General features: G+C 39.2%; 1 protein-coding gene across 14 annotated transcripts in view; it reads right to left on the minus strand.

Moving 5' to 3' along the window:
- LMO7 (LIM domain 7) overlaps positions 1-14,976 on the minus strand; it is a 219,791-nt gene that overhangs the window by 88,184 nt on the left and 116,631 nt on the right. The window lies entirely within an intron of this gene.

Below are 14,976 nucleotides of genomic sequence, written 5' to 3' on the forward strand. Positions count from 1 at the left end.
AGCCACAATACTCGAAGTACCACTCAAGCTAGTCCCAATGGACTTGTCATCCTGCCTCCAATCAGCCAACCTAGACTTATTTAACTTATATGCAGAGTACATCATGAGAAACACTGGGCTGGAAGAAGCACAAGCTGGAATCAAGATTGCCGGGAGAAATAGCAGTAACCTCAGATATGCAGATGACACCACCCTTATGGCAGAAAGTGAAGAGGAACTAAAAAGCCTCTTGATGAAAGTGAAAGAGGAGAGTGAAAAAGTTGGCTTAAAGCTCAACATTCAGAAAACGAAGATCATGGCATCTGGTCCCATCACTTCATGGGAAATAGATGGGGAAACAGTAGAAACAGTGTCAGACTTTATATTGGGGGACTCCAGAATCACTGCAGAATCACTGCAGATGGTGACTGCAGCCACGAAATTAAAAGACTCCTTGAAAGGAAAGTTATGACCAACCTAGATAGCATATTCTAAAGCAGAGACATTACTTTGCCAACAAAAGTCCATCTAGTCAAGGCTATGGTTTTTCCAGTGGTCATGTATGGATGTGAGAGTTGGACTGTGAAGAAAGCTGAGCACTGAAGAATTGATGCTTTTGAACTGTGGTGTTGGAGAAGACTCTTGAGAGTCCCTTGGACTGCAAGGAGATCCAACCAGTCCATTCTGAAGGAGATCAGCCCTGGGTGTTCTTTGGAAGGAATGATGCTGAAGCTGAAACTGCAGTACTTTGGCCACCTCCTGCGAAGAGCTGACTCACTGGAAAAGACTCTGATGCTGGGAGGGATTGGGGGCAGGAGGAGAAGGGGACGACAGAGGATGAGATGGCTGGATGGCATCACCGACTCGATGGACGTGAGTTTGAGTGAACTCCAGGAGTTGGTGATGGACAGGGAGGCCTGGTGTGCTGCGATTCATGGGGTCGAAAAGAGTCGGACACGACTGAGCAACTGAACTGAACTGAGACTAGAAATTCATGCCTCACACCCCCAACCTCTCCCTGCAAATAAGTATAGGCCTCAAGAGTGGATGTCTTACTTAACTTTACTCATTCTTTTGCATCTAAAAGGCTCTCTGAAATGATGGATTAGAACTCCTCTCTGCCTTTAGATTAACAAACCTTCCCATAGCCTTCTCCCACCTGTCTTATCTTCCAGGTCCACACTCAAGCCTTGTATCTCCCCTGCTATCTTTATTAAACCCTCGCTCCAATATGCAATCACTATCATACATTGCATAAATCCTTGTTACTCAGAGTGTGGTCTTCACTGGCATGGCCTGGGAGTTTGCTAAAAATGCAGAATCCCAGCCCTGTCCCAACCTAATGAATCAGAATCTGCATTTGACTCCGAGGTGTTTTATACGCACACTGAAATTTGAGAAGCACCAGTTTAAAGCACTGTAACTCAATCAAGTCTGGGTAATTTTTCACGCATATCTTCTAAAAATTACAAATTCTTCTGTATCCACTGAACTTCCTTCCTACCCAACCAACTTAACAGACCTTGTGTCTGACAGATACATATTTACACATTAAAAATTCCCTTGTGTGATGATCCTCTGTCTTTCATTAGGACACATTTAGAGGTGTGTGTGTTAGTCGCTCAGTCGCATCTGACTTTTTGTGACCCCATGGACTGTAGCCCATCAGGCTCCTCTGTTCATGGGATTTCCCAGGCAAGAATACTGGAGTGGGTTGCCATTTCCTTCTCCAACATTTAGAGGTAGAATTATTACAATTCTGGGTTTGAATCCTAATGAAATTTCCTACTTGTGCTAAGGATGTAACCTCGAATGAGCCACCAAACCTCTCAGATTCCATTCTGTAAACTCAGGCAACAACTCTTGTTTATAAAGAGGTTTAAGATTATACAAGGCATTAAGCCAAGCATTCAGGTGCTATTTTCTTTCCACTCTCCTCCACTCCCTCTCTCAAAAGCAGTACTTTCCCTCCTTTCACATAGTCAGTAGTCTCAAAACAAGTGTTTTCTATTATGGCAACTAACTCATTCCACTAGTTGTTTAAAAGGAAACGCTCCTATATTACCATATGTAAAATAGATAGCTAACTGGAATTTGTTGTATGATTCAGGGACCTCAAACCAGAGCTCACTAACAACGTAGACAGGTGGGAGGGATGTTCAAGAGGGAGGGGACATGGGTAAACCTATGGCTGATTCATACCGATGTTTGGCAGATACCAACACAATACTGTAAAGCAATTATCCTTCAAATAAAATAAATATTTTTTAAAAAAGAAAATGTATCCTTGTTTTCATTCTACTCCTGTATCTCTATCTCGGGTTACTATGACTTTCATCTATCTTTGGCCCTCTAAAACATCACAATATAAAAGGTTAATAAATATTTCTTCTTATGAATCAAAGGTTTACATTCAACAACTAGCAACACATAACTTCTAATGACTTGGTACAAGAAGTGACCCCTCCATTTGTTGGAAGTCTTAGTAAAGGAATTCTGAAAGTGTCTCTGTGCTTGAGTCATTTCTTGGACTTTACTTTTTTGAGTCACTATCTGATCCTCCAGGAGTTTCATCTTACTGGAATTAGACTGTGCTATTTATTGTAACACTTGGTGCTCTCTCTACCACCTGTTTCAAACCCTCCAATCACCACACTGATAGCATGACTTTTGGCAATGTACTCAAGTTAATTCTTCTTCTTTAATTCTGTAAGCTAGATAATATGACTGTGGTTGATCTTTTTTGCTTACAGTTTGAGCTTTCAAACAGGAGTTTCAATTATCAATCACTAAGGTTTTGTATGAGATTTAATATACAATGACCTAAGCTCTAATGAAAAATGTATATGTAAACACACACACACACACACACACACACATATATATAAATAATTTATAAGTACTTACTCCCAACCAAGGATGTTTGGATGAGGGAGTTGTGGCTTAGTTTGGTTTTAACAAGTAAAATGAAGTATCAAAAACTGGTGAATAAATCATTTATTTAGAATAATTTCCTGCCAGTTCTATTTTAAAGATAGGTCTCATGCTATGGCTATAAAGGTCAAAGTGTGGTAGTATGATCCCCAGCAACCGAGATTAGTAAGGTTTTACAATCCACAATCTTTGACAAGAATGTTCCACTACCATGGCAAATACAATTGTACATTTATAACTCTTTGTGTCCTTGGAAGGAAAGCTAGGACAAACCTAGAAAGTATATTAAAAAAGCAAAGACATTACTTTGTCAAATCTATGGTTTTTCAAGTAGTCATGTACGGATGTGAGAGCTGGACCATAAAGAAGGCTGAGTGTCCAAGAATTGATGCTTTTGAATTATGTGCTGGAGAAGACTCTTGAGAGTCCCTTGGACTGCAAGGAGATCAAAACAATCAATCCTAAAGGAAATCAACCCTGAATATTCACTGGAAGGAGACTGATGCTGAAACTGAAACTCCAGAACTTTGGCCACCTGATGCAAAGAATCAATTCACTGGAAAACATCATGATGCTGGGAAAGATTGAGGGCATGAGGAGAAGAGGGCAACACAAGATGAGATGGTTAGATAACATCACCGACTCAATGGACATGAGTTTGAGCAGACTTTGGAAGACAGTGAAGGACATGGAAACCTGGCGTGCCACAGTCCACGGGGTCACAAGAGTCGGACACGACTGAGCGACTGAACAACAACTACCTGTGTGACAGTCATAAAGCCTATAAAGGCATTTATGTTACATATCAATAAAATCCAAATACTCCATTATTTCTCTACTAGCCAGGGTGTAAAGACCACACATGTAGCATATTTCTTCTTTTCTAAAGCACATATGAGTCCATTTAACATTCCTAAATTATATGAATTCCTAAGTATCACTGATTTTAGATTTGATGGCACATGACTGAAGTGACTTAACAGCAGCAGCAATATATTTATTTGAAGTTACTTAGATTACAAACTTGGGGAAATTTTTTAATTATAACATGAATATATTTGCCATGAATCAAACGAGATAATATCAATCATACACACAAATCCATCTAGGGTATAGCCCCCCTGGTTAAACAGCAACTCAATTCCAGTCCCATAACACTAGAAAGAATATCAGTAACTTTTTAAAGTCTGTTCAAGTCTGTTTAGACAATTGAGAGGAAGCAGTCCAAGCATTGTAGGCTAAGATACCCCCTGAATTTAAATCCTAGCTCTGTTATTTGTCCAGGATAAGCTAACCACCTTACTCTATTGACTCTTTTCATTTCATGTACCTGAAGCAAAATGGAAATAGCTGGCTAGGCTGTTACTAGGTTAGAAATAACTAATGTAAAACACTTGACAGACAGATATCATCCTCCAGTGTGTCTAAACCTAGACCTAATGGAGTAATCTGGAAATATTCTGGATACTCTAAAAGAGTGATACTCCCACTTAGGTGATATTCATCAGTCCAAATCCATTGTTCCCTTAGAGCTGTACACTGTAGATCATTGCAATGGTCCTTAAGACACAAAAGCAAACATTAAGACTGAATGAGGCTTTGTCATCATCCCCATTTATGGTTTTAAGAATGAAGTAGTAGGCCTTGCTTCTCTTCTAGCCACCCAGGACTCAGGGTTCATACATAGTGCCTATTAAATAGCCAATGGATGCTGCTGACAAGCCACAGATACAAGGCATACAGATGAGACCTCAATACCCCTAGGCTAAGCCTCATATACCTGCCCACCCACCACCTTCAGCCCATCACGATGGCGCTTCCTCTAGCTACCCAGCAGCAGACAAGTCTGGTTCACGGCTTACATCAGTGGGTGTCAATCTTTAAGGGAATGTTTCCCCCATGCCTCTTTCTGATAAGCAGAATGAAAGAGAATGGAAAATACAAGAAAGGACATAGAGTTCTATTTTTTAATCTGGGATTGGCATGACAATGGACATGCCATTGGACACCTATATTTAATCATACTATTCCTATTTCTCCTCCAAGAGAGGGACCAAGCCCTTCTGATGAAATGAACTCTTCACCAAAATAAACAAGGGTCTAGGGACCCTCATGGTCTGGTGCCTCACTCTTTAAAGCCTTTTACAAATTTTCACATATGTTCTTAGTGTGTGTGTACATGTGTGCTCTATCGTACACTTTTGAGATGAATACATATTATACGCAAACTAAAGCTACCCACCTAGTGGAGAATTTTTCTTCTCAATATTCAGTCAAAAGAATTCTAGTAACATGTCAACCAAATTGTCTACCCAAAGATTCTCTTGAAGATTATTTCCATATCTCAATAAATGTAATAAAAAGTACAGAATAAAAGCATTTCAAAGTCTAGCAGCCATTAATATTATTATAAAGCAATAAAATGGTGAAATGTAATAACAGGGATACTTGATATTTAGAGATTTCTCCCCAAATTGCTCAAAATACACAGCACAAACCCTTGTTAAACTAATGGTGGCTGATGCAAACGGAGCTTAATTCAAAGCAGCTGCTTTTCCCAGGCCACCAAGATCTCCCACTTTTTCCATTTTTAACTTAAGAAAAACTGGTTTACCTGAAGCGTGTTCATTCAAACTATGTTTTTAATCTACTTCTCTTTGAATGGAATATTATTACACTATCATATGCATTGGAAGTGGTAGGTGTACTTAAATTTACACGGCAGGTGTATGCTGTTTCCTTAAAGGTTTCTCAGTAACACTTCATGGCAAATAGGGAAAAAATGGAAACAGTGACAGACTTTATTTTCTTGGGCTCCAAAATCACTGTGGACAGTGACTGCAGCAATGAAATTAAAAGACAATTGCTCCTTGGAAGAAAAGCTATGATAAACTTGGATGGCACATTAAAAAGCAGAGACACCACTTTGTCAGCAAAGGTCCATATAGTTAAAGCTATGGTTTTTCCAGTAGTCATGGACAAATGTGAGAGTTGGACAATAAAGAAGGCTGACAGCCAAAGAACTGATGCCTTTGAACTGTGGTGCTGGAGAAAACTCTTCAGAGTCCCTTGGACTGCAAGATCAAGCCAATCAATCCTAAAGGAAATCAGTCCTGAATGTTCACTGGGAGGGCTGATGCTGATGCTGAAGCTCCAATACTTTGGCCACCTGATGTTAAGACCCAACTCACTGGAAAAGACAGGTTGAGGGCAGGAGAATGGGTCGACAGAGAATAAGATGGTTGGATGGCATCACTGACTCAATGGACATGAGTTTGCACAAACTCTGGGATATAATGAAAAACAGGGAAGCCTCGCATGGGAAGGCAGGGAAGCCTGGTGCAGTCCATGGAGTCTCAGAGTCAGACACAGTTGAGCAACTGAATAACAACAGCAACAGTTTTGGAACATGTTAAGTTTACTGCAAATATTTGGTCAATAGTGTCTGAAGTGATGCTATTAAGCTCTTAAGAGAAAGTGACCATCATCCAACCTCCCAGTTCAGTAGGGATCCTCAGAAGGTATATCTCTGAAAAATGGAAACACAGTCCATCAGTAGCCAATCCCACCTGGGATGTCTGCTCAGCATGACAAATTATACCAGGGCCATTACCCCTAAAATGTAACTACTCCATTAACCTAAACTCTTTAAAATAACCAGTAAGTGGTCAATATACAACTTTTATACCCATTCAACATTTGATAGCAACAGCCTTCATTTAAAAAAAACCAAGTTATACCATTTATGTTAAAGCCTCAACATGAAAGTATACTTCCTACTTTCTTGACACATTTCACCATGTACGAGTGGAAGTAAAGAGTAACCAAGGTTTAACCTCTCGGGGCTTCCCTGATAGTTCAGTTGGTAAAGAATCCACCTGCAAAACAGCAGACCCCAGTTCGATTCCTGGGTTGGGAAGATACACTGGAGAAGGGATAGGCTACCCATTCCAGTATTCTGGCCTGGAGAATTCCATGGACACAGGAGCCTGGCAGGCTACAGTCCATGGGGTGGCAAAGAGTCAGACACGACTAAGCGACTTTCACTTCACTTCACTTCATGACCTCACAAAAAGTGGCTACTGCTATTATGACTTTTTTGTGCCCAGGGTTAAAACTATAAATATTTTAGATAATATAATCAAGACCTTTAGCTATTAGTACAGTAGCCTTTTCATGGACAGATGGGAGAGGCCCAAAAGGAATGACCAAGATTTCTGAGTGAAAACAGGATTGCAGTGTGCATTTGAGTTCTGTAAACAGTATAAACACTTATCTTCCCCCTAAAAATTTCATAAACCCAACAAAATTTTAGAGAATTAGAGAATTTTAAAAATCTAGAGAATTAAAGAGATTTACATAAAATCTCTTTTAGAGAATAGCATCTGATCTTGCCTATCCAAACGATAACCACCTCTCTTCTCCCAATGACCAAAACAGTAAGAATTTTCCCAGAAAAAAAGGAAAAATGGGATGAAAAAATTAAACTAGTAAGTAATGTAAAATTTTGGACTTGGATTTGTGTTGTAGACAGCTTGTGGTTTTATCATTTTTTTGCTTAAATATGAAAACACAAACTTTTTAAGAAAAATCCAAATCAAACTAAAACATTTTAATATTTCAAAATATACACAGAAAACTTTTTGAAGTCTCAGAAAGTTAATAGAATTATGTTGATTCCATATACACAGGGGTTGCCATTTCCTCTCCAATGCATGAAAGTGAAAAGTGAAAGGGAAGTTGCTCAGTCGTGTCCAACTCTTAGCGACCCATGGACTGCAGCCTACCAAGCTCCTCTGTCCATGGGATTTTCCAGGCAAGAGTACTGGAGTGGGGCGCCATTGCCTTCTCCAATATAAACAGGAGCAAGAGTAAATAACTTAGATACATTGTTCTCTGGTTTCCAGCTTTGCTATTCTAACAAAACAGACTGTAAAAAGTTGACTAAACATAAATGTCAGAAAAACATCTGTTTTAACATCTACTAATTGAAAGAAGAGATAAGTTTAAAATGGCCAAAACTCTCACTAAAAAATCAAAGAACCTACAGCTAGTCATCACAATTTAAGTACCTGAAGACCAGATTTTTCCCTGAAGACCAGATGTTCTTTTACAAGGCACACATATCTTCATCGGATCAAGAATCCAAATTATGAAAATGATCACAATTGATAATTCAATACCATTTACTGAATACTACTATGTGTGAAGCACTATAAACTTTACATACGTGATTTATGAAAATCACTACAGTGTCCTTGCTGGATAGGACTATTCCCCAAACAGTATTATTTGGTAAGCTCCAGGATATGAGCAATTTCATTTGTCTTGTTCACTAAGAACCAAAGTGATCACAGGCAGGAAAAGTAACCTAAGGTCATTCAGCCACCAGGTGACTAAATGTGCTGTGTGCTTAGTCACTCAGTCGTGTCCGATTCTTTGCAACCCCAAGGACTGCAGCCCACCAGGCTCCTCTGTCCATGGGGATTCTCCAGGCAAGAATACTGGAGTAGGTTCCCATGCCCTCCTCCAGGGGATCTTCCCAACCCAGGGATCAAACCCAGGTCTCCAGTACTACGGGTGGATTCTTTACCAACTGAGCCACCAGGGAAGCCCTGGTGACTGAATGGGATGGGATTAAAGCCATGGCAGGCACCTAAATTCCTGCTTTTGTCTAAGATGATTATCTATTCATGAGAACGGATGCACATCAACTGAGCTTCTGTTCCATCCTGGGTGAGAAAGAAACTCAGCCTGGGGTATACTAGAAACAATGCAAATGAACTGCCAAGAAATCTTCATGTTTCTGTGTTCTCCTATTCTTCAGATGGCTTTTATTATGCCAGAGTCAAAGATAATTTGTGATGTTTTTCACATTGGCTTTGACGTTAAATGCTAGGCAAAGGTAAGAGGTACCAAGGCAGATAGCTTGACTTCGGAAGAAACAAGGCTTATTGCAAACTCGGTGGTAAAGCTTCTCATTAAAGTAACTTCAATGACTTCTCATAAGTTACCTCCACTACTGATTTCTGCTTTTAAAAATTTCTATTCCTGACCCTTGAACTTCTATAAGATATCAAAACTACCTATGTAACCACTATATTTTTCCACCAAGTCTTAAGCATGCATTTAGAGTGGTGATGATATGGAAACATTAAAATGTTTCTAAACCTTCATATAAATATAAGCATGGAACAGCTCTCAAATCTCAGAAAAAACAATATTAGTATTTATCATTTGACATCAGCATAAGAATTAAAATTCTACCAAATACTTTGGAAAGTACATGGTCCCAAAATCCCAATTTTAGTTTTACTCACACAACTGAGAGGAAACACATATTCTTCTTTTAAACTATATAAGTTTGAAATTATGTTGTAATATTCTGGAATGATAAATAAAAGCAATTCATCTCAAAAGTTTAGTGACTGCTTTGCCAGATCTGCTTTGCAATTTTGAAAGATGAGGAAGACTTAGCTAAGAAAAATTCAGTTCTCATCATCAAAGCCTGGTTTTAAGATTTCCAGGATATGTTCAGAATTAAAATCTGATTCTCAAATAAGCATTAAGCATTCAAATAAGAACCTGAAGGAACTAAGGAGATTAAAGGGAGTAAGTAAGGCATTATCTCTGCCCTCAAATAGTCTCAAGTCTAGGGAAAACTAGATCTAGGTAAAAACAAAAAATACTTGGAAAGCCCAGATGAGAGATCAACATCCCCTTCAATGAGATGTGTTTCTTGATTAAAAAGTGGAAATAACTATTCATCTCTATAGTTCCAGGGAGCCCTGTGCATTGAACACAATGTACTCTAACTGAACTCATGAGGACATTTCCTTGCTTATAATGTGAACCCCTCTAAGGGCATGTCTCCACTTTATGTCTGTATAAGTACTGGCCAGGCTTCCCAGGTGACTCAGTGGGTAAAGAATCCACCTGCAATGTAGCAGACGTAGGAGATGCAGGTTCGATCCCTGGGTTGGAAGGTTACCTGGAGGAAGGCATGGTAACCTGCTCCAGTATTCTTGCCTAGAGACTCCCATAGACAGAGGAGCCTGGCGGGCTACAGCTTGTGGAGCCACAAAGACTCAGATAGGACTGAGCAACTGAGCATGCACACAAGTACTAGCCACAGAGAAGAGACTGAATCAGTGCTTGTTGTAGGACTGGACCCTTACTGGATTAACTGCTACTTTCTCCTCTGTAGGTCCAGAAAGTGTGTAAGCACATGTACCTTTCACATACATGCTTCACTCCAATAATCAGTTAAATCAGACCAGGTTATAGCATGAAAACTGGGGGAAACACGCGCTTAACATCTCTAGTGATTGGTGAAGCTCTCATTTTCAAAAGTGACTGGCAGGACTACAGATATTACAGTGCATGTAGCTGTAAACATTTGATTAATTCAATACAGGCAGTCCTACAGATAATTAGGTGAAAGAAGAATCTCTTCAACAAAAATATATCTTTGGTCTAACCCTTTGGAGGACCAGGTTATAAAACAAATGTGATCTGATTGCAGAAGCAAATTTGACCATCCTCCCATGAACTGACTCAAGACAACTGCTAATCAAGATGAGCTACCAAGTGAGATTCTTTGGAGCCATGAATTTAGGATGGGTTACTTTTGAAGATAAAGATCCTAGCCATAAAATTCTACAACATGAAGTCTCACACAGCAAGCCAAAACAGAATCAAGCTCCGTGGCTTTCTGGATTTGAGGCAGTAAGGAGCTAAGGGAGGAGAGTTGAAATCCAGAAGACATGTTGATCTATCAAAGGAATAAATTAAGAACCAGAAATGGAGAGAAACAAATACCAGATAAAACTTCAGTTATTCTACAGTTTGCCCCTGCAACTCATATCCCAGCACCATCTCTGTGGCTAAGCAGAATCTTAGATATTCAAACTTTGCAATCAAAGATCATTTGAAAATATGACTATGTATTGCTAGCCTTAAAAAGGACCTTGGCAATACAAAAGAATCAATGTTCCCCTTTCAGAAACTACCTAACACCAGAGAATGAATGGGATAGAGATGTGTACACTGCTGTAAACTTCCTTTCTGTTTTATTCTAACTACTTGGTAGGAAGAGAGGGGACATTTTTAAATAGTGACATGAATTGACAGGTGGACGTCTCCATGCTCAAGTTACAGATCCAAGTTTGGATACCATTAAGGTCGCTTTTTTCCTTTTTGTTTTTTTTTTTTTTTTAAATAGATTAAGACATTGAGAAACTCATTTGAAAGACACAGCCTCAAAAAAGTAGTAAAACCAGGTTTAAATCAGAAAAAGTTGAAAATTTTACAATTCGAAGTAGGTATATTTTTACTTACATGAATAAAAACTTTAAATAAATACACATACACATTCATCTCAAGTCCAATTTGGCAGACTATAAAAGAAAGACATCTGGGAACTTGATTCCTAAGACATGACTTTACAGTATTGCTGCAAAATCAAGCACCCTTTTGAAGCTTTAGAGAACAGTTAAATCCCTAAAATATCATTCTGAGCCTCCTCTATTTTCACAAGGGAAATATGCTAACCCTAATCTTGCTTCCAGCTACTGTTCCTTTGGCAACTAGCACATGTAAAAATAACAGATTCTTGATTTCTCCACCCTCCACTTGATAAACAGGTCTTAAAAAAAAAAAAAAACTCAGTAACATTTCAAGTCACATTTTAGACCTAACATATCAATGTCCTAAATAAGAGTGTATACTAAAATATACTTTTTTTTGGATGACTAAAATATTCTGTTCCAAAGCTTCTCCATCTTCTAACTGTATTATGAACAGAATGTATCTAAGGAAGTGTGAAAAACTGGATTGGAATAGTAAGGGGGGCGGAAAGGGAAAAAAAAAAAAGTTTATAATCTGTTCCAATTCTCAGTTTAAAAAATTTCAATATAGAATTTGGTTAGACCAATGGTTTAAATACAGGACTTAGCTTGAGTCAAACTGCTAGACACAAAACTAAAACCTTTAATGTTCAACCCTACCTTTATGACAGCTTCAGCTCCTACACTCTAGGACGTCGGGGCTACAGTGCTGAGGTGCTTTCCACGAGTGATCTCTCTCTGGCTCTTAATGTCCAGACGCTACCATGCAGACCATGACATCTGCTGCAGGTGCTCTCCAGTGTGTATAGCATGCCTCCCATCACTGTGCTTGCCCTCCAAGAGGACTTTTATAGAAAGTGTGCAGAGATGGCTCTGTGGGGGTCACACCCTCTCTGCTCTGCAGATTATGTGTGTTTCTAAGCTCAGTATGGATAGCTTGGAAATGGTTAATAATACAATGCAGTTAATCATTGGTGGAGAAGCTAAATTTCATGGCCTCACTACACATCTCAGCTAAGATAGGTCCAACCTCCATCTACCATCACGGATAAGTCATCAGTTTGCCTACTATACTTTTGGGAAGACAATGAAGTGAAGACAGACCCTATCCACCAAGTCAGTAACTTCAAAATTAAAAGTATCAACTGACTTTTGCATATATGTTGCCCCAAAATAAGTGGAGTAATTCAAACATATTTGGAAAATGCAAACTATTACTTCCTTCAAATAAGATAATTCAATTAGAAAATTAATGAGTATGATTAAAGAAATATAGAGTACCCTAGCTTGTTTGACTAGTGAGAATTATTACAAACTAAACAGTAAATCTCAAATTATGAGAAAATAAGATTTGTAGTTAGGTTCAGATTATTGAAGTGAAGTTATTTAACAGCAATGTCTTTAAATTAATTGCTTCTGTTCCTGCCACTCATTCTTACCACCCACAACTCTCCTAGGCTCTGTACATCATCTATGCTGTTAATCACTATTGTCCACTAACAAAAAAAAAAACCTCACCCTTGCCAACATGTAGGTATGAACTGTCCTTTCCTATCTGCTCTCAGTTATGTCCTGCAAACATGTATCTTAGATTATAGTTGCAGCAAGACCAACAACAGATCTGTGAACTGTGAATGCAGTATCTTAGGGGTTGAATTTTGATAGAGCATTTCAAATAATAAATAGTTTGCCACATTTTTGTTAATTTTAATGTATGCAGAAGAGCAAGATAATGTCCAAGTACTGCATGGTCCAATTACAACAAACCTTTCCTTTAAATAAACAAACGTACTAACACAGAAATACCTGTCATTATATTCATAAGTAAAGTAATATTTCAGCTGAATTGAAAGTTTATCCTTCCTGACATACAATTACCTTACTGGCAGAGTGGAAATCTACAAATTCTAAATCAGGGCCTCTCAACCTCAGCACTACTGATATTTGGGATCAGAAATTCTTGTTATGGGGGCTGTCTTGTTAACTAAAGGGTATTTAGCAGCATCTCTGACCCCCTAGGTGGCAGTAGCACCCCCCTCACAGCTGTAACAACCAGAAGTACCCCCTGTGCCATACTTAGTCGCTTGGTCATGTCCTACTCTTTGTGGCCTTATGGACTATAGCCCACCAGGCTCCTCTGTTCATGGGATTCTCCATACAAGAATCCTGAAGTGGGTTGCCATGCCCCCTTCCAGGGGATCTTCCCAACCCTGGGATCGAACCCAGGTCTCCTGCGTTGCAGGCGGCTTCTTTACCATCTGAGCCATCAGGGAAGCCCAAACATCAAACGCCCCCTGGGGAGCAAAAATGCCCCCAGTTGAGCACTACTAGTCTAACCAACACCAAGTCCTTTAATCTACAGTCAGTATAGAACAAGATCTTTGACCTACAGAAGCTGCCACGTTATGTAAGAAGTGAAGCTAAAGAGAAACGCATTAATTACTATTTCGTAAGGAATTATTTGCTTTCCTACACACCTGCTTCCTTTTATACAAATGCTATCTCAGGGCATAGGAGCTCTGACCAACACGTTTAGCTGAGCCATTCGCCAGTTTCCTCAGGTCTCCACCCTTTGCTTCCTTTGCAGCAGCCCCTCGGTGGACCCCTGTGCTCTTCAGTCCAACAACACGGCACTGTCAGGGGCGATGTCTTAATTCAGAGTCGAGCTCCTGACACAGGCCTTCTCACTAGGACTCCTTGGCCACCTTTTGCTTTTATGGACTTGCGGTTTCCACTGAAACAAGTTGTGCTGCATACTTCCCACTACGGCTGTAACTACGTGACCTCTCGGTTTCAGTTTGTTAGTAATTTCATTGAAGGCTGAGCCCAGATACTGATTTTCCCTTAATACTTTAGAGGTGGTGTCTCATGAGACAGGCTGCAGGCAAGTCTTGCTCAGGGCACTTTTGAAATTAGAAGCCAACCAACGTGTTTGACTTAGTCCCACAGCCTACTTGAACACTGGCTACAGAGGTTCAAAACAGTATAAGTTTGAGAGGGAAAGACATTTCTTCTTCATGGACGGCAACAATGGAAGAAAAACAAGAATCAAAAATGTCTCTGCCCATCTGATAGGTGTTATGACAGAATGGCGATTAGGAAAAATAAATTAATCTATAGAGTTACTCTTCACGGAAATTAAACATGAGCTCAAATACTGCAGAAGTAAACGTGCCAGTTTGACGATGAAACTTACTTAGGATCTCTCCAGAGTCTTCGAGTTAGTGAGAAATGCTGACAGTCTTCCCTGCTATGTGCATTATCACTGCTGTGCCGTTTAGAAACGCTTAATCAACAGAACTCGAAGCACACAGACGCAAAATGGCTTGTTCGTTTAAAAAATATATGGTTGCTTTTAAAAGATTAATCCTACCCGGATTTTTAGCTTATACTGCTAAGAGACAACGTATACTATAAAAGATACTTTTAGACAGGATTATTCTTCTTTATGAAAAAAATTGGTCATATTTAAGATCTTACAGTTTTTTAATAACTTTAAAGCTCTCACAACAGGGCCACTAACCATTCAAACTCCATTTCTATGATTTTCATAGATAGAATAAAGGTGTTTGTTTTTCCCTTTGGAAAAAATGCTAATGAGGTTTAAGAGCCACGATAAGGAGGAAGTCATTATTACAGAATTAAATCATTTTCCTGTCACATTTATCTAGTAACACAAGCTTATTCTGACTCACTGAAAGCAAATTTAGATTTA

This window comes from Bos indicus x Bos taurus, chromosome 12, assembly GCF_003369695.1.
Source record: "Bos indicus x Bos taurus breed Angus x Brahman F1 hybrid chromosome 12, Bos_hybrid_MaternalHap_v2.0, whole genome shotgun sequence".
In the NCBI taxonomy this organism is placed as follows: Eukaryota; Metazoa; Chordata; class Mammalia; order Artiodactyla; family Bovidae; genus Bos; species Bos indicus x Bos taurus.